The sequence below is a fragment of the Panulirus ornatus genome, chromosome 19 (genome assembly GCF_036320965.1).
Source record: "Panulirus ornatus isolate Po-2019 chromosome 19, ASM3632096v1, whole genome shotgun sequence".
NCBI lineage: Eukaryota > Metazoa > Arthropoda > Malacostraca > Decapoda > Palinuridae > Panulirus > Panulirus ornatus.
Window position 1 is genome coordinate 41,391,998 of NC_092242.1, and position 21,007 is coordinate 41,413,004.

Genomic DNA, 21,007 nt, shown 5'->3' on the forward strand with positions numbered 1-21,007 from the left:
CCGGTATACCACATCGTTCCAGTTCACTCTATTCTTTGCACGCCTTTCACCCTCCTGCATGTTTAGGCCCTGATCACTCAAAATATTTTCCACTCCATCTTTTCACGTCCAATTTGGTCTCCCAATTTGGTCTCCTCGTTCCCTCCACCTCTGACACATATATCCTGTTGTTCAATCTTTCCTCACTCATTCTCTCCATGTGACCAAACCATTTCAAAACACCCTCTTCTGCTCTCTCAACCACACTCTTTTTATTACCACACATCTCTCTCACCCAATTATTACTTACTCGATTAAACCACCTCACACCACATATTGTCCTCAAACGTCTCATTTCAAGCACATCCACCCTCCTCCGCACAACTCTATCCATAGCCCACGCCTCGAAACCATATAACATTGTATATATATATATATATATATATATATATATATATATATATATATATATATATATATATATATATATATATATATATTTTTTTTTTTTTTTTTTCTTTTTTTTTTTGCTTCCTCCCGCGTTTGCGAGGTAGCGCAAGGAACAGACGAAAGAAATGGCCCAACCCACCCCCCATACACATGTATATACATACGTCTACACACGCAAATATACATACCTACACAGCTTTCCATGCTTTACCCCAGACGCTTCACATGCCCTGATTCAATCCACTGACAGCACGTCAACCCCGGTATACCACATCGATCCAATTCACTCTATTCCTTGCCCTCCTTTCACCCTCCTGCATGTTGAGGCCCCGATCACACAAAATCTTTTTCACTCCATCTTTCCACCTCCAATTTGGTCTCCCACTTATCCTCGTTCCCTCCACCTCCGACACATATATCCTCTTGGTCAATCTTTCCTCACTCATTCTCTCCATGTGCCCAAACCATTTCAAAACACCCTCTTCTGCTCTCTCAACCACGCTCTTTTTATTTCCACACATCTCTCTTACCCTTACGTTACTTACTCGATCAAAGCACCTCACACCACACATTGTCCTCAAACATCTCATTTCCAACACATCCATCCTCCTGCGCACAACTCTATCCATAGCCCACGCCTCGCAACCTTACAACATTGTTGGAACCACTATTCCTTCAAACATACCCATTTTTGCTTTCCGAGATAATGTTCTCGACTTCCACACATTCTTCAAGGCTCCCAGGATATTCGCCCCCTCCCCCACCCTATGATCCACTTCCTCTTCCATGGTTCCATCCGCTGCCAGATCCACTCCCATATATCTAAAACACTTTACTTCCTCCAGTTTTTCTCCATTCAAACTTACCTCCCAATTGACTTGACCCTCAAACCTACTGTACCTAATTACCTTGCTCTTATTCACATTTACTCTTAACTTTCTTTTTTCACACACTTTACTAAACTCAGTCACCAGCTTCTGCAGTTTCTCACATGAATATATATATATTTTTTTTTTTTTTTTCATACTATTCGCCATTTCCCGCGATAGCAAGGTAGCGTTAAGAACAGAGGACTGGGCCTTTGAGGGAATATCCTCACCTGGCCCTCTTCTCTGTTCCTTCTTTTGGAAAAAAAAAAAAAAAAAAAAAAAAACGAGAGGGGAGGATTTCCAGCCCCCCGCTCCCTTCCCTTTTAGTCGCCTTCTACGACACGCAGGGAATACGTGGGAAGTATTCTTTCTCCCCTATCCCCAGGGATATATATATATATATATATATATATATATATATATATATATATATATATATATATATATATGAATATATATATATATATATATATATATATATATATATATATATATATATATATATATATATATATATCTATTATATATATATCCTCCCTGGGGATAGGGGAGAAAGAATACTTCCCACGTATTCCCTGCGTGTCCTAGAAGGCGACTAAAAGGGAAGGGAGCCGGGGGGCTGGAAATCCTCCCCTCGTATTATTTTTTTTTTTTCCAAAAGAAGGAACAGAGAAGGGGGCCAGGTGAGGATATTCCCTCAGAGGCCCAGTCCTCTGTTCTTAACGCCACCTAGCTAATGCCGGAAATGGCGAATAGTATGAAAGAAAAAAAAAAAAAAAAAAAAAATATATATATATATATATATATATATATATATATATATATATATATATATATATATATATATATATATATATATATATATATGTGTGAGAAACTGCAGAAGCTGGTGACTGAGTTTGGTAAAGTGTGTGGAAGAAGAAAGTTAAGAGTAAATGTGAATAAGAGCAAGGTTATTAGGTACAGTAGGGTTGAGGGACAAGTCAATTGGGAGGTGAGTTTGAATGGAGAAAAACTGGAGGAAGTGAAGTGTTTTAGATATCTGGGAGTGGATCTGGCAGCGGATGGAACCATGGAAGCGGAAGTGGATCATAGGGTGGGGGAGGGGGCGAAAATTCTGGGGGCCTTGAAGAATGTGTGGAAGTCAAGAACATTATCTCGGAAAGCAAAAATGGGTATGTTTGAAGGAATAGTGGTTCCATCAATGTTGTATGGTTGCGAGGCGTGGGCTATGGATAGAGTTGTGCGCAGGAGGATGGATGTGCTGGAAATGAGATGTTTGAGGACAATGTGTAGTGTGAGGTGGTTTGATCGAGTGAGTAACGTAAGGGTAAGAGAGATGTGTGGAAATAAAAAGAGCGTGGTTGAGAGAGCAGAAGAGGGTGTTTTGAAGTGGTTTGGGCACATGGAGAGGATGAGTGAGGAAAGATTGACCAAGAGGATATATGTGTCGGAGGTGGAGGGAGCAAGGAGAAGAGGGAGACCAAATTGGAGGTGGAAGGATGGAGTGGAAAAGATTTTGTGTGATCGGGGCCTGAACATGCAGGAGGGTGAAAGGAGGGCAAGGAATAGAGTGAATTGGAGCGATGTGGTATACCGGGGTTGACGTGCTGTCAGTGGATTGAATCAAGGCATGTGAAGCGTCTGGGGTAAACCATGGAAAGCTGTGTAGGTATGTATATTTGCGTGTGTGGACGTATGTATATACATGTGTATGGGGGGGGGGTTGGGCCATTTCTTTCGTCTGTTTCCTTACGCTACCTCGCAAACGCGGGAGACAGCGACAAAGTATAAAAAAAAAAAAAAAAATATATATATATTATTTTTTTTTTTTTTTTTTTTTTTTTTTGTCGCTGTCTTTCTATGAGTGCACGGGGAAAATGAAATACGATAGGCTCCCAAGTGCACTTTCCTGTAATAATCACATCCTCAGGGGAGACATAAGAGAGAAATGTAAGTCAGCTGATATACATCGAAGAGACGAAGCTAGGACGTCATTTGGTGAATATGTGACAGTCCAAAACATTCAACGAGCGTTCATAAACTCATCATTTTACTAATTTTATCAACAATAAAGTTATCTAATTTGTATAGACCATCACTAGTATTAAGATTACAATTCTTTGTGTATTTAATGATATGAAGATTCAATGATATCGTGATGAATTTTATGTTGGTCAGACTGGTAAGGATCTTTCTGTTAGACTTAAGCAACATAAATATAGTATAAGAACGGGACAAGAATCAAATGCCTTGTTTAATCACGTTAAAGACTATGATCATTGTATTGACTGGAGTAATGCCATCTCAATTATTAACTCTAATTCTATTACCAAGAGAAATATCACTTGATCTTCTATTATTGAATACACAAAGAATTTTAATCTTTATATTAGTGATGGTCTATACAAATTAGATAACTTTATTGTTGATAAAATATGTAAAATGATATGTTTATTAACGCTCGTTGTATGTTTTGGACAATCACATGTTTACCAAATGGCGTCCTAGCTTCGTCTCTCCGATGTACATCAACTGACTTATATTTCTTTCTTGTGTCTCCCGTGATGTTGTGATTATTACACGAAAGTGCACTTGGGAACTTATCGTGTTTCATTTTCGCCGTGGACTCATAGGAATATCTTGATCACGCCCAAATCGCGATCCTTTCCAATATATATATATATATATATATATATATATATATATATATATATATATATATATATATATATATATATATCTTTCAAACTATTCGCCATTTCCCGCATTAGCGAGGTAGCGTTAAGAACAGAGGACTGGGCCTTTGAGGGAATACCCTTACCTGGCCCAATTCTTTTCCTTCTTTTGGAAAATTAAAAAAAAAAACGAGAGGAGAGGATTTCCAGCCCCCGCTCCCTCCCCTTTTAGTCGCCTTCTACGACACGCAGGGAATACGTGGGAAGTATTCTTTCTCCCCTATCCCCAGGGAGGATATATATATATATATATATATATATATATATATATATATATATATATATATATATAGTAAATTTGGGTGAGAGAGAATAATTAAACTTTATGGAGAATAAAAAGATGTTTTGCAAGGAGGTAAATAAAGTGCGTAAGACAAGAGAACAAATGAGAACATTGGTGAAGGGGGCAAATAGTTAGGTAATAACAGGTAGTGATAAAGTGAGAAGGAGATGGAGTGATTATTTTGAAGGACTGCTGAATGTGTTTAATGATAGAGTGGCATATGTAGGGTTTTTTGGTCGGGGTGGTGTGTGAAGTGAGAGGGGTGAGTGAGAATGGTTTGGTTAAGAGAGAAGTAGGGAAAGCTTTGCGGATGATGAAATCTGGCAAGGTGGCGGGTTTGGATGGAATTGCAATGGAATTCATAAGAAACGGGGGTGACTTTGTCGATGACTGGTTGGTAAGAATATTCATTGTATGTATGGATCATGGTGAATTTACCTGAGGATTGGCGGAATGCATGCATACTGCCATTGTACAAAGGCAATGGGATGAAGTTGAGTGTTCAAACTACAGAGGCATAAGTCTGTTGAGTATTCCAGGGAAATTGTATGGGCCGGTATCGAATGAGAGGGTGAAGGTATATACAGAGCATCAGATTGGGGAAGAGCAATGTTGTTCCAGAAGTGGTAGAGGATGTGTGGATCAGGTGTTTGCTTTGAAGAATGTTTGTGAGAAATACTTATAAAAACAGATGGATTTGTATGTAGCAATTATGGACCTGGAGAAGGCATATAATAAAGTTGATGGAGATGCTTTGTGGAAGGTCTTAAGAGTATATGGTGTGGGAGGTAAGTTGCTAGAAGTAGTGAAAAGTTTTTACCAAGGCTGAGAGGCATGTGTACGAGTAGGAAGAGAGGAGAGTGACTGGTTCTCAGTGAATGTTGGTCTGCGGCAGGGGTACGTGATGTCCGCATGGTTGTTTAATTTGTTTATGGATGGGGTGGTTAGGGAGGTAAATGCAAGAGTTTTGGAAAGAGAGGCGAGTATGCAATCTGTTCGGGATGAGAGAGTTTGGGAAGTGAGTCAGTTGGCATCAGTGTCCTGCACTCGGCCGTTCCTGCTGGAATCACTTCAACAAAGCGTCTGGAGCGGCCAGTGTGGACCCGCTCTCCCAGGTGGGGGAGTCGTCTTGGTTGCAGTGTTGTTCTTCCCAGGATACCTAGTGGCCAACACTGTCACTACTTGTCAGGGACATGCCTGAACCGCTGGTGTTGGGTGCGGACGAGCAGAGTACAGTTTGGGGTGAGGACGTACCTACTGCATGCTTGTGAGAGTGATCACGTGATCTAGCTGAACGTGACGAGAGAGTGAGGGAGGGAGGGAGGAGAGCGAGTGTGGGCAACCAGGCTGGGGGAGACACGTTATACGGTTGTTTCCTGGTAACTTGTTAGAAGCAAATATGTGATCATACACCTATTATATTTCTACATGAGGAAATGGTTATGAGGAAACGTCCTTTAGTAATGGTAAAGTATAGAAAGTGAACAAGGTGATGGTGCATGACAACGTTCCATTGAACGTGATTGGTGTTGGAAACAATGCTGTAACTAATATTGAAGACAGTGAACATCGTTCGTTCTTTTCATTGTATGGATCATGACATGTTCACATGTGAACGCTTTCTAGAACTAATGGCGCTTTGATCTACCACTTGCAGATAACCCATCTGTAAGGCAGGCTGAGGAAGGTTAGGTTAGCAGCAGCCGTCAACTCTGAATGTTGAAGTTTTCTGCTGGTATATAGGTTAAGGGGAGTCGCGCCCATGACACGAATAGATTTGTAGCTCCAGTTCTCATGAAGGCCATTAGCAGTAGCTGTCTGTCATGTTCTTTCCTGCAATAGACAGTTTACCTTCAAGAGTGGTGAGCTTTCTTGTACTTCATTTATTATGTCAACCTTATGATGATCACAAATGAGTAGAAGACACTGAAGAAACTCTGGTTGAAGAAGATACAAATGATACTGATAATGAATGAAATTTGGACAGACAGTCGGATTATAGGTACATTAGACATATATCTTTTAACTTTATTTCGTATCTTCTACAATATGTATTTTGTCATATGTCATGGACTAATCACTTTACTGCAGTAATTCCTCAATAAATTATATTCATGATCTATAAATATCTTTCGTCGTTTTCTTCTATTTATGTCAAAAAGGAATACGTATGATATATTTGTGTGTCCTACATATAATGTAGATGTCTAAGAGTAAAGTTTTAAGATTATAAGCACCGAAAGCATCAAGAATCTTGTATTTTAGGCATGTTTATTTGCTCTAAGGTCAGTTGTGTGGAACAGAGATAGTGGTGATGTCGGCCAATTTGAAATTATATTGACAGAACCAACTGGCCAGAGTTGAGATGATGTAACGAGTATCACGCACTTAACGGATGGCCATCCTATGGATAAAAGGCTCCTAGGGCTTTATAGCCCCAGGACTCCCTCGTGAGCGAGGCCCTGAGTGTGAGCCTAAAGACCCCATCGGGAAAGAGATTCTGGGGTTAGAACGCAGGAACGCCCTCATGAAGGAAGTCCTGTGGTTATAACACTAGTAACCCTTTGTGAAAGGAGTCCTGAAGTTTTAGCCTCTGGACTCCTTCCACGAAGTGGTCCTGTGGTTATAGCCCAAGTACTTCATAGTGAAGTGGTCCTGCGGTTATAATTCATGCGCTTTTTAGTGAGGTAGTCCTGTGGATATATAGTGATAAAGATGTAGGAAATAGCATTTGAAAGACACGCTAGTATAGAAGTACATGATTGGTTCTGATATTTCCTCCATATGCAGGATACGAAACCCCTGGTCTGCAGCAGCAATAAGGCCTTTGCATTTTTTTGTTTCGAAGATTTTCTTTATCAAGCTGAAAACTGATGTACATTTTGGAACATTTAGTCATTTCAGATTATGGTCAAGGGTATATTACCGAGTAACTACCGTATGTGATGGCTCAAAACACGCTAAGAATGTTACCGGCAGACTCTACGTTGGTATGTGCGTAAAAAAGTAAAAGTATTACTTTTGCGTCAGTCTCACAAAAAAATTTCTAATCCTACTATCATGTATGATAACAAGCATTTTGGTTACATTATCATCATGTGTTCCTGGACACTGTGTGCATATGGTTCGTCGCTGGATCAAATGCAATGCAGTCTCGTCATGGAGCTTCTCGCATGAAAAGGTGTCGTTAATATCCTTGCTCCTGATTGGAGCGCAACCTTGCAGCTTCAGGAACCCCATGAAAGGATTCCTGGGGTTATTTAATGGTAATTATCATCTCTTTTCTCTTCAGTAATCATGTGAATTAGGTAAAACTAGCCACAGCTTCCAACTCCAGCACATCCCACGTATGAAACTTACGTTGTCTGTGGGATAACATATGTGCTGTGTAGAATGATCTACACACGATGTGCCTGACACCTGATCAACTGTCGGCAAGCACCTACACAAGTGACCAACAGGTGCAATGTCAGTGGCCAACATTACACTATGTAAAACAAAATGCTTTGAAGCCTCGAACATTTTCTTGCGAGAAGGACATTTCAGTTGTAAGTTGTAGAGTATTGTGTTACCTTTAGCGGATCGTGTCTAATGATTATTTAAGGAAGCATCTTCCTACCCAGAGACAAGTCTCGTGATGAACATACAAAACAAACTGGCTTCTTTGAAAAAATATGTTAATTACCTCCTGTCAAATGTGATCGAGATATTTCTTGGTCATTTTACATGATCAGATCCATTCTTTGTATCTACAGGGGTAAACTGGGCGATCCTCCTGTATCTAGAAAATCCATTGATTTCTTTTAGGATCATAAGATTGCACATCCTCCCAGTGTGAGCCTTACTGAAATACATAGATGATCTATGGTGGCCTTACACGTTCGAGTGCCAAGTTTCAAGCGAACAGAAGCTGTTGTAGTTATGTAGGGGTTTGTAGATTTCGAAGTTTCTTAATTCTTTACTCCAGAAAGATGTACAGGAATGAATAGAGGGCTAGTTGATGTATTTACACAAATGTTCTGTATAACTATAAAATTCGTTGGAATATATTTGCATATGTGTGAGGATACTCATCACAACCCATACGTGAGTTGTCAATGAGGCTTCCCAGTGTACCCTTTTTTTCCTCAGAAAATTAATCTGAAGTGCTTGAGGTCCACATTTCCCACATTCGCCATGATCATTTTTGATATTTGCATCAATCACAACAGTTTCCGGGAAGTGAATCTCCACATGTAGCAATATCCGCCACCGGTACCGCTCCGTCAACCTGTCAACCTGGCTTCAGTAGAGGTGATATCCTTCCATTGCTAATATGAGTCATTGCTGGCTAAATAAGACGCAAACACGCTTTCCCTTCGTTGCTGCTCACACGTTTTGAACCACTGGAAATACAGTCAGCTGGCGCAGGTGACCAGGCAATGAAGCGCTATTCATCATTTGAGAACTTCACTTGCTGCTATCCTATGAGCTTCATCAAAACACGTTGCCATTGCTCCTTTACTTTACCATATGCTTCATACTTCCCCTCAACCATTTTGTTCACAATTCCTAAGTATAGTTATGCAATAAACTTCAGATGCAAGGAATTCGATCAGACGTACGAATCTACACAGGACTACAGATTGTCAGTGAACTGTAGATTGATACGAGAGAACCCCGTCTAACGTTTCTTAATCATGATAAATGTAGAAGTGCCATTTAACTTTAAGGACTTAGTTTCTTTTGGCATAACGGAACAGTTAATTGGTCTAACTCTTTGGGAACAGTGATCGAAGGTTACACTGACGTAGTTCACCCACGTCCTTGACTGATGTGTGTGAAGTTGTCAGAGGTACGGTAAGTAGTTAGATGAATCACTTCACCGGTACACATGCGAGTTTGTCTGATGTGGCATAAAAGTCACACTTAATGAAGGTATTGATTTCCTATACATCATCAATTATAATTACGTGTTTGCTTACATATTTAAGTGTTCATAGTTGTACCATATTTTTAGGATAGCACATATTAACAAAATTACATGGGCACACTGTCTTTCCTGAGAGAAATCCTAATTATACAATTATCGTTTACGAATATGATATTACAAAGGTGTTCAAACAACAACAGAACATTGAGTGTCTCCGGGACTGTTTGTTGTAGTGGAAGAGAAATGAAAATCGTAGATCAGTGTGATAAAAGTGAAAATACGGTCATATTGAAAGAGAAAAAATATTAAAAACTCTTTACGAGCTAAAGAGACACAAAAAAATGTTAGTCATGGATTCAAAGAGAAATGCTAAAAGCATCTGTGGTACTGCTTTCGACCATTTTAATTGATAGATCATTCTACATATTGACAGTCCTGTTTGATAAAAAGTACTTCGTTGTTATGCATTACTACCAGTGAAATCAGACGAATCTCCCTGGACAGGTCGTTGCATCGAGGTTATGGAAGCTTTGATATTTCTGAATGGCTGTACCACATCACCACTTAACCTCCTCTTTACCAAACTAAATAGATTGAAGTCGTGTCGTCGGTTCTCATATGATTTGTTTCTCAGTTGGGGAATCATCTTGGTAGCTCGTCTCTGTACTCTCTCCATTCTGTCTATGTCTTTCCTCAAGTAGGGTGACCAAAATGAACCCAGTATTCAAGATGGTGATACATGAGTGACTTGTAAAGAGCAAGGATAAAATCCCTGAACTGTATTTCAATGTCTCTATATATAAATTTAAGAATTATGTTTGTCTTTTAAATTGCTTCTGTGCAGTTACTTGGCTTTAGATAACCTGAGTTTATTGCACTAAGGTCTTTTTCCTCATTTACCTTTAGCAGCAACAAGATGCATACTGTAGCTTGCCTTTTCCTTTTCACTACCGACATGTAAAACTTTGTGCTCATCGACATTAGAACATATTTGCTACCTGTGAGCCCAGTTTGTGTGTATTCATTTCAAGCTGTGAATGTTATACTGAAATTCTCCCAAGCTGCGTCTATATGGCTTTCATTTATGATATCATCCTAACTTCACCTGTCAAAAGTCATGCCAAGATCTTTAAAATTTACTTGTCTTAAATTTAGTATTTTGCGCGCCTTTCATATTGAGCAGCATTACAGGCAACGTTAACCCCAAACTAACTCGCTGGTGATATCTTCTGCTGAACTTGTCTCCGACTTCAGCATTGTTAACGAGATCCTCACTTGTAGCTGGAACTAATATTTTTTGGTGGCACGTAGGTTTATAATCTCATTGTATCAGGACGCTATCAAGCACATTTAGGATATTTAGGTAAAGCCCATACATGCCACAAGCTTCTGGAAAGAGATTCTTCCTCCTACGATCGAATTATTTTCATTGTTAATTTCTGTTACCTAACCATATAGTTTTTCATATATCTCTGGTGTCTGTGTCGCGGGGAGGGGGTATAAACGAATCCTCTTGTTATCTTCTTTCAAAACTTATCTTTCATTTCTGCCAAAATGAGGTCGATATTATCTTCAACTACAACATTTCTCGACACACACATCTTGCATGAGATTTAACAAATACCAGACACTACCACCTACTTTATTTCCCCAAACAATGTTAACTGCTGACAATGTCCCTCAAGTTGGCGCAGAGATGGGCACCGACGTTAGCCAGGATAAAACATCATATCTCCGACAACCTCGCAAGTCACAGTTTAGGACCCGGCTCCACATTCCCAAGAGGTGTCCATTTTCGAGGATATGACTCTCACTACGGGCTCTCGGCCTACTACGCGTTGGTAAGATATATAAGTTATCCATATTACCAATCACTCCTCATCTTTTACGTGGAAGATAGAGCATGAAATATGAGTCGAATGGTGGCTGTTACTCCCGTTGACCCTGGAGAGACTTGCTTGGTGACTTAAAGAGCATCATCCTAAAAGTGATTCCAACATTCTGTTGTACATGTACATGTGTGTGTGTGTGTGTGTGTGTGTGTGTGTGTGTAACCCATATCTGGTAAATATATCCTACATAAGTAGGGCGAAATACTTATCTCACAGATCAGAGTGTAGAAATACTCAGCAGGTAACAACCAAGCTTACACATGTACAGGAAGACAAGATGAAATAATTTTACAGGGAAGTAAAGAGGTGATAGTATGAGGCAACCCTGTCTGAGGAATAATTTCCCTAGATGTAGTAAGAACAATAAAGATCTCCAGATGTATATAGACATAACGACCTTCATGTTTTGCCTTAGAAGATAATCTCAGTAAAAATGAAGACCTTGAAACTTGGTGATAGTACAGTAATAATGATGCTTGATACTAAGGGCTCAAAGGTCCCGACATTTCGTTCAAAACTTGAAATATAAGTTAATTTATCAAGAATAAAATATAACACATCTCATGCATTGATTACGATTGAAAAGGATGCGATTATTTGCGATAACTATTTCTAATAATTATGTGTGTTACAGGAAGAGAATTTGACACGTCTGTTACCTTGTCTCGCCCCCTTGTATATGTGTGCAATATCTACACACACACACACACACACACACACACGACACCCAATGCCTGAGTTGGATTTGGGCCAAATGCCGCCTGGGATTCGATCCCATGCAGTAACGACCCCAAGCAGGCCCTTGCTAATGGGATAACTTATAAGTCTGTCATTCAGACGGTGAGGGTTCGAATCCTGGAAACCCGTTGGCAAGTTGTTTTCGTCCATATTAAGTGTTCAGTACAGACCAGGACATCGTGAGGGCGAGCGAGCGTAGACCGACTCTCCCTCACCCACACACGGCGCGGTGTGACGTAGGGTCACATTGTCTGAGATGGAGACATTTGTCCTCTCCTACCAGACCGGATGGCTGACTAGGCTGTCATTCAAATGGCCCGGGTTCGAATCCACATGAATATTTAGAATTCAAAAGTTTCTCATTATTTTTTTTCTATTTTACATGCTGCGGCTCTCAATGGCTCAGAAAGACAGTGAATTATTTTGCAATCTTTCATTTCTTGTGAAAACCGCAGGAAAGGGAATAGAAAAGAACAACAAGGAACGAGTGAATACTGAATGTACAATCTAAGACACAACTATCTTACCTGTTTTGTCCGATGATTAGTTAAACCTCTCGAAACATTATGAGACTAGTGACAGCATGGGTTGCAAGTTTTGGGTTTATATTCAGATAATGTTTTACAACCTTCGAGCACGATCACTTCATGATGTGGACATCTGACTGCTGAACAGTATTTGATTTTGGAACGACGTATTTCTAAGGGCAATCATAAACCTGAAAGGTGTTTACGGATGAGACCAGTAAATGGTGAACTGGCAACCTGTGTCACGGGTACCAGGCCTGCCACCTGTACATATGTGTCACGGGTACCAGGCCTGCCACCTGTACATATGTGTCACGGGTACCAGGCTTGCCACCTGTACATATGTGTCACAGACACGTGTGTAGATTGGCTCAACCTTTCCGTTGTTTTCACCAAAATCAGGGAAGATGGTTTTCTCTTGATCGTACATATGTCTCAAACACAACAAGTTATAAATAAAGTTTCTTGTGTACACACACACACACACACGTACACATACACACACACACACACACACACACACGTACACAAACACAAACACACACACACACACACACACACACACACACACACTTGTACACAAACACAAACACACACACACACACACACACACACACACTTCAAGTCTTCCTGTTACATGATGTTCACATCCGGTGTTTGTGTACGTACATGTGGCGCCTCTGAAGTTCACAGATTATTGACTATAGATCTTTTCCAGATTATTGTTATGAATTTCAATCGTGTTATTTTCTATGTTCATTTGTATTTTGAGGGAAAATTTTTGTTTAATTTTTGTTATCATTTCCAAGGAATTCGAAGTGGCGCTTAACAACGAGTGAGTGAACGGTGTAAACAGGTACAGTGACCTTTTACACTAACCCCAGCTACCTGACCTTGAAGGACCAGTACCGCTAGAGGTAGTTTCCTAGTGTGGAACATGTTATCATAATTTTGGTCCATCATTTCACCCCGTAACAGCATTTGTACACAGTACCTAGGGATATAGACGGGTACAGTTATGCGAAGAAAAACGTTACATATTTTCCATATATATAAATGTTATGTATACAATTTCTCAATAATATAAACATCTTATAATCTACTTGAAGTAAGCAACTAAAATGTATTTCAAAATATTATTTCTCATAGTTTAACTAACAGTTTTTAGTCTCATTCAGAACATTATTGTGTGGGAGAAGCCATATAAGCCACTGTTTAGTTGAGGCAAAAAATATCGCTGCTATAGTGACGTGTTGAGTCATCAATATCGGGCGACACTTTCTCTATAAGGGATGCGTAAAGGATCTCTAGATGGTCAGTGTGTGCAGATCTTAGCTTCGAAGATGATCATATTACTGTAACGCCTTATATTATTGCTACAATGCATTTAGAAAATTATTGTTTAAGAGGTGTGTGTGTGTGTGTGTGTGTGTGTGTGGTCGTAGCTGTAAGGGACACTGCTGGACTAGGACCTCGCCCCCCATCCCCTCGCTACACACAAAAAAAGTAAATACCAGTTTGTCAAGGATTGCTGGGAAAAGGTGTGGAGGCGGGTTCAAGGTGAGGGCTGGTTTCTCATTGTGTTCGTCAGTTATTCTCTGCAGTTCCCCTGAGATTATTGCCTGTACCATGAGTACAAGACAGTGGATTAGTCTCTGTCATACCGTATGATCTAATGAGAGGCAGGCTTCATCTGCCATGAACTATAAGGCAGTAATAAGAGGTAGGCTTCATATACTTTTGATACGAAGGGCAAGGGCGAAACAATCTAAATTAGAGAGGTGAAAAAGACGTATAAAACGTATGGTAAAATCATTCAGTCATATATGAGAAATTTATCATGTCATTATTGCAGTGACTGTCCTTGAGACAACATACTTCCACCTTACCCCACATACCAACATGCTATCACTTGACTGACTTGCCAACATACTGCCACTTTAACCGACATGCCAATTACTGCTGTAGTTACGGGCACTACAACAGCTGTAACTGCTGCTATAATTAGGGAACTACAGCAGCTAAAGTATCTACTTTAGTCGTGTGGACCAAAAAGCTGCATCTGTTGCTACAGTATAGGCAGTACAGCAGTTACCACTGCCTTAATCACACTTGCTTCCAAAGTCTTGACGACTACCGTAGTCACACTTGCTGTCACACTCAAAACTACTCCATCTCAAGTGGTGCTGGAATCACCAATATATCCGTGGTATGTACGAAGTGTCAGGTCTTCAGATACCAGAAGTTGTATGTGATCGATTATATTTTTAGAATATATTTTTTCCAGTGTAAGACATCACACTAACAACATTATTAAAGAACACATACGTTACATTACCTGTGTAGATCGGCTTCCTTAGAGAAAACTTACTTTTCTTGGACAGAAAACATGTTTTGACCTTCCGATAGATATTGGCGTTTTATGACTGATTCTAATATTGGCATGATATAAGGTATGTTAAATATCTGTATGAGATTAGATGTGATGAGTCTCACGTGTCTCTTAATGCTATCGTCATTGAAGATAGATTGCTAGTGGATTCGGGATTTATAAGTTAGTTATGTTATTTTACTTTGTTACCCTCCTGTATTGTTACTTTACTGTATTGTCATTTCAGAGTTTGTCTTGGGTTTACGACCATAGTTACATATAACATTATGTTTGTTTGCTCCTAAGGTTTCTAACTCTACACTGCGAACACTATACAACCACAGCACATACACTTGCGAGATAATTATGTAATTAATGTTTTCAACTGGAGGTACACGTTTATGTGAAGAAGGAAGGAACGTTGTGCTGCACATACTTTTTGCTTTGTGACACAATACTCGAGCCATTGTTTGCGAGTAACGTATACGTGAATGCTACCAAGAAGTTGTCGTATCTCCGTTTTCTGCCGTGAATCTAACACACACAAGTTACCATCCATGATGGAGGCGCAACTAACACGTAAGAAAGACACGATCACTAAGTTCATTATTATCCCTCAACACAAATCCCTTTCCAGATCTCCTCCCACCTCCAGGACATTTTATGTAGCCACGGTAGGCTGTCTACCTTGAACCCTCACGTCGATCTTCACACACCCACCCCACCACCCCACCAGTTACCGGGTAGGCAGCCAGGGAGGTGGGAAGTTCCCCAAGGACAGGCTGTGTAGAGAGCAGCTGGCTGGGCCACGCACACACGTTCTCAGTGGCAGTACACAGTATATACTAGTGAAGTGAGCTGGATATACCTGCTGGAATAAGCAACTCCCAAGGAATGGTATGATATCTAATTTCTAGTCAAAACACGAATGCATTAAGTCAAGTATATATATATATATATATATATATATATATATATATATATATATATATATATATATATATATATATATATATATATATATATATAATATATAATATATATATATATATATATATATATATATATATATATATATATATATATATATATATATATATATATATATATATATGTCGACTTGCTGTCAATGGACTGAACCAGGGCATGTGAAACGTCTGGGGCCTGGATGTGGAAAGGGAGCTGTGGTTTCGGTGCATTACACATGACAGCTAGAGACTGAGTGTGAACGAATGTGGCCTTTGTTGTCTTTTCCTAGTGCTACCTCGCTGAAGCAGGGGGTAGGATAGGGATGCTGCTTCCTGTGGGACTGGGTAGCGCAAGGAGTGGATGAAGGCAAGTAAGTATGAATATGTACATGTATATATATGTTTATGTCTCTGCATGTGCATGTATATGTATGTATATGTGCGTGTATGGGCGTATGTGTATATATTTATATATATATATATATATATATATATATATATATATATATATATATGTTGGAAAGGATCACAATTTTGCGCGTGATCAATCACATGTTTACCAAATGGCGTCCTAGCTTCGTCTCTTGGATGCATATCAACTGACTTATATTTCTCTCTTGTGTCTCCCCTGATCATGTGATTATTACACGAGAGTGCACTTGGGAACTTTTCGTGTTTCATTTTCCCCGTGGACTCATAGGAATATATGTATGTGTGTGTGTGTGTGTGTGTGTGTGTGTGTGTGTGTTCGGTAAAAGTAAATGAACATTTAGGATATGGAAGTAAAAACCAGTGAAAGGGACAGATATACAACGCTCAGGGAAATTAAGAAACAAGTGTCAACATACATACTAATGCAGTGTCCCATATCAACACTGATAATAATATATTGTCCCATGTCAACATACGTACTAGTGCAGTGTCCCATATTAACAATGATGATTATATATTGTCCCATGTTAACATACATACTAGTGCAGTGTCCCATATTAACATTGATATTAATATGTTGTTCCATGTTAACATACATACTAGTGGTGTCCCATATTAACATTGATGATAATACGTTGTTCCATGTTAACATAAGTACAAGTGCAGTGTCCTATGATAACGTAAATACTGATGAAGTGTCCCATGCTAACATAAATACTTGTGCATGGTCCCATGTTAACATGAATACTACTCCAGTTTCTCGTGTAAGGTAAATGTTAATGCAGTGTCCCATGTTAGCATAAACACTGGTGCAGTTATACAGTGTCCTATGTTAACATAAATAAGAGTGCAATGTCCCATGTTGATATAGATACTGGTGCAATTGGCCATGTTAAAAAATACTAGTTCAGTGTCCTTTGTTAACATGAACACTAATGTAGTGTCCCATATTAACATAAATACTATTGCAGTGTCGCATGATGATATGTATATACTAGTGCAATGTCCTATGTTAAAAAATAAAGTGCAGTGTCCGAAATTAACATAGGTACTTGTGCAGTACCTCATGTTAACATAAACACTAGTACGGTGTCTCATGTTAACATAATTACTAGTGCAGTACCTCATGTTAACATAAATACTAGTGCAGTGTCTCATGTTGACATATATTCTAGTGCAGTACCTCATGTTAACATAAATACTAGTGCAATACCTCATGTCAATATAAATACTAGTAAAGTGTCTCATGTTGACATAAATTCTAGTGCAGTACCTCATGTTAACATAAATACTAGTGCAGTACCTCATGTCAATATAAATACTAGTACAGTACCTCATGATAACATAAATACTAGTAAAGTGTCTCATGTTGACATAAATTCTAGTGCAGTACCTCATGTTAACATAAATACTAGTGCAGTACCTCATGTCAATATAAATACTAGTACAGTACCTCATGATAACATAAATACTAGTACAGTGTCTCATGTTGACATAAATTCTAGTGCATTACCTCATATTAACATAAATGCTAATACAGTGTCTCATGTTAACGTAAATCCTGGTAGAATTTCCCTTATTAACATAAATACTAGTTCAGTGTTCCATGTTAATGTAGATACTAACCTCATGAATATATGCGGAGGGAAAATCTAAAACTCAGTTTGATATATTTTATGACCAAAAATTCCTCATTTATGTCGTTGGTTGCCACTATCGTTCACTGGACGCTCTATTGTGCTCACGAATGTAACAAACGGGAAAATTCCCTGAGGTGTGTAAGTGATGATTGTGAAATAATTTCAGATGACTGGAGCAGACTAAAGAGTTGACGTAAAGAGAAATTCAAGGACTCGCACAACCATAATGAAGACGCATCCTATGCCATGACACACAGACACATGGAAACAGAAAACGTGACATATTTTATTATTGTCAATTTCTCTGTGGTACAGTTTTCCATGAGGCTTAAAGAAAACGATAACTGAACGAAGTTTGGCACAATCAATTTCCATATCTATAAATACAAGTGTTTTCGGAATTCATGAGCCTATCAACAATGGCGAGGAAAATAAAACTTTTCCATACAATATATATATATATATATATATATATATATATATATATATATATATATATATATATATATATATATATATATATATATATATATAATCCCTGGGTATAGGGGAGAAAGAATACTTCCCACGTATTCCCTGCGTGTCGTAGAAGGCGACTAAAAGGGGAGAGAGCGGGGGGCTGGAAATCCTCCCCTCTCGTTTTTTTTTAATTTTCCAAAAGAGGGAACAGAGAACGAGGCCAGGTGAGGATATTCCCTCAGAGGCCCAATCCTCTGTTCTTAACGCTACCTTGCTAACGCGGGAAATGGCGAATAGTCAAGTCAATTGGGAGGTGAGTTTGAATGGAGAAAAACTGGAGGAAGTGAAGTGTTTTAGATATCTGGGAGTGGATCTGTCAGCGGATGGAACCATGGAAGCGGAAGTGGATCATAGGGTGGGGGAGGGGGCGAAAATTTTGGGAGCCTTGAAAAATGTGTGGAAGTCGAGAACATTATCTCGGAAAGCAAAAATGGGTATGTTTGAGGGAATAGTGGTTCCAACAATGCTGTATGGTTGCGAGGCGTGGGCTATGGATAGAGATGTGCGCAGGAGGATGGATGTGCTGGAAATGAGATGTTTGAGGACAATGTGTGGTGTGAGGTGGTTTGATCGAGTAAGTAACGTAAGGGTAAGAGAGATGTGTGGAAATAAAAAGAGCGTGGTTGAGAGAGCAGAAGAGGGTGTTTTGAAATGGTTTGGGCACATGGAGAGAATGAGTGAGGAGAGATTGACCAAGAGGATATATGTGTCGGAGGTGGAGGGAACGAGGAGAAGAGGGAGACCAAATTGGAGGTGGAAAGATGGAGTGAAAAAGATTTTGTGTGATCGGGGCCTGAACATGCAGGAGGGTGAAAGGAGGGCAAGAAATAGAGTGAATTGGAGTCATGTGGTATACAGGGGTTGACGTGCTGTCAGTGGATTGAAGCAAGGCATGTGAAGCGTCTGGGGTAAACCATGGAAAGCTGTGTAGGTATGTATATTTGCGTGTGTGGACGTGTGTATGTACATGTGTATGGGGGGGGGGGGTTGGGCCATTTCTTTCGTCTGTTTCCTTGCGCTACCTCGCAAACGCGGGAGACAGCGACAAAGTATAAAAAAAAAAAAAAAAAAAAAAAAAAATATATATATATATATATATATATATATATATATATATATATATATATATATGTGTGTGTGTGTGTGTGTGTGTGTGTGTGTGCAAAGTGAGAGGGTTAGGGAAGATGATTTGGTAAACAGACAAGAGGTAGTAAAAGCTTTGCGGAAGATGAAAGCCGGCAAGGCAGCGGGTTTGGATGGTATTGCAGTGGAATTTATTAAAAAAGGGGGTGACTGCATTATTGACTGGTTGGGAAGGTTATTTAATGTATGTATGACTCGTGGTGAGGTGCCTGAGGATGGCGGAATGCGTGCATAGTGCCATTGTACAAAGGCAAAGGGGATAAGAGTGAGTGCCCAAATTACAGAGGTATAAGTCTGTTGAGTATTCCTGGTAGATTATATGGGAGAGTATTGATTGAGAGGGTGAAGGCATGTACAGAGCATCAGATTGGGGAAGAGCAGTGTGGTTTCAGAAGTGGTAGAGGATGTGTGGATCAGGTGTTTGCTTTGAAAAATGTATGTGAGAAATACTTAGAAAAGTAAATGAATTTTTATGTAGCATTTATGGATCTGGAGAAGGCTTATGATAGAGTTGATAGAGATGCTCTGTGGAAGGTATTAAGAATACATGGTGTGGGAGGCAAGTTGTTAGAAGCAGTGAAAAGTTTTTATCGAGGATGTAAGGCATGTGTATGTGTAGGAAGAGAGGAAAGTGATTGGTTCTCAGTGAATATAGGTTTGCGGCAGGGGTGTGTGTGTCTCCATGGTTGTTTAATTTGTTTATGGATGGGGTTGTTAGGGAGGTAAATGCAAGAGTTTTGGAAAGAGGGGCAAGTATGAAGTCTGTTGGGGATGAGAGAGCTTGGGAAGTGAGTCAGTTGTTGTTCGCTGATGATACAGCGCTGGTGGCTGATTCATGAGAGAAACTGCAGAAGCTGGTGACTGAGTTTGGTAAAGTGTGTGAAAGAAGAAAGTTAAGAGTAAATGTGAATAAGAGCAAAGTTATTAGGTACAGTAGGGTTGAGGGTCAAGTCAATTGGGAGGTAAGTTTGAATGGAGAAAAACTAGAGGAAGTAGAGTGTTTTAGATATCTGGGAGTGGATCTGGCAGCGGATGGAACCATGGAAGCGGAAGTGGATCATAGGGTGGGGGAGGGGGCGAAAATCCTTTGAGCCTTGAAGAATGTGTGGAAGTCGAGAACATTATCTCGGAAAGCAAAAATGGGTATGTTTGAAGGAATAGTGGTTCCAACAATTTTGTATGGTTGCGAGGCGTGAGCTATGGATAGAGTTGTGCGCAGGAGGATGGATGTGCTGGAAATGAGATGTTTGAGGACAATGTGTGGTGTGAGGTGGTTTGATCGAGTAAGTAACGTAAGGGTAAGATTGGAGGTGGAAAGATGGAGTGAAAAAGATTTTGTGTGATCGGGGCCTGAACATGCAGGAGGGTGAAAGGAGGGCAAGGAATAGAGTGAATTGGATCGATGTGGTATACCGGGGTTGACGTGCTGTCAGTGGATTGAATCAGGGCATGTGAAGCGTCTGGGGTAAACCATGGAAAGCTGTGTAGGTATGTATATTTGCGTGTGTGGACGTGTATGTATATACATGTGTATGGGGGTGGGTTG

General features: G+C 39.7%; 1 protein-coding gene across 1 annotated transcript in view; it reads left to right on the plus strand.

Moving 5' to 3' along the window:
* Positions 1 to 15,149: 15,149 nt before the first annotated feature.
* The window catches only part of LOC139755693 (Ig-like and fibronectin type-III domain-containing protein 2), a gene marked incomplete at its 3' end in the record, with an annotated part of 712,838 nt that continues 706,980 nt past the window's right edge, over positions 15,150 to 21,007 (plus strand). Inside the window, exon 1 of the mRNA XM_071674338.1 lies at positions 15,150 to 15,656. The remainder of the gene's footprint in view (positions 15,657 to 21,007) is intronic.